This window comes from Arachis duranensis, chromosome 2 (genome assembly GCF_000817695.3).
Source record: "Arachis duranensis cultivar V14167 chromosome 2, aradu.V14167.gnm2.J7QH, whole genome shotgun sequence".
Taxonomy (NCBI): Eukaryota; Viridiplantae; Streptophyta; class Magnoliopsida; order Fabales; family Fabaceae; genus Arachis; species Arachis duranensis.
This window is the reverse complement of record NC_029773.3, coordinates 66,897,903-66,898,314: the sequence shown is the minus strand read 5'-3', so window position 1 is coordinate 66,898,314 and position 412 is coordinate 66,897,903.

Below are 412 nucleotides of genomic sequence, written 5' to 3'. Positions count from 1 at the left end.
AAAGATCGAAAAGGAAGAAAATATTCAAAATTCAATTATATTAAATGTAACTTGTCAGTAAAAGTGACTAAGGAAGAGTTATAGTTGGACAACATGACAAAAGAAAAAGTTGGATCTATCGACACACAGAATGAAAATTTTCATTCTGACAATTATCATTGTAATAATTGGAGAACATGCAGTGAGTTTGGGGAGGAGGGCAAAACCAAGTACCTGTTTAAAAAACTTTAGTCACCAAACAAATAGCTCATTAGGACGAGTCATCTTCGGATTGAAGTTGTTGGTCTTTCATATGCCACAAAGGACTCTTTTTGACTTCGAGTTTTGTTATGGAGACGGGCAGCTTTTCTTCCAGCTTCGGGTAGTCTAGAATGCTTAATTCTTTGAGGGAGGTGAGAAAGTAGAAACTCAA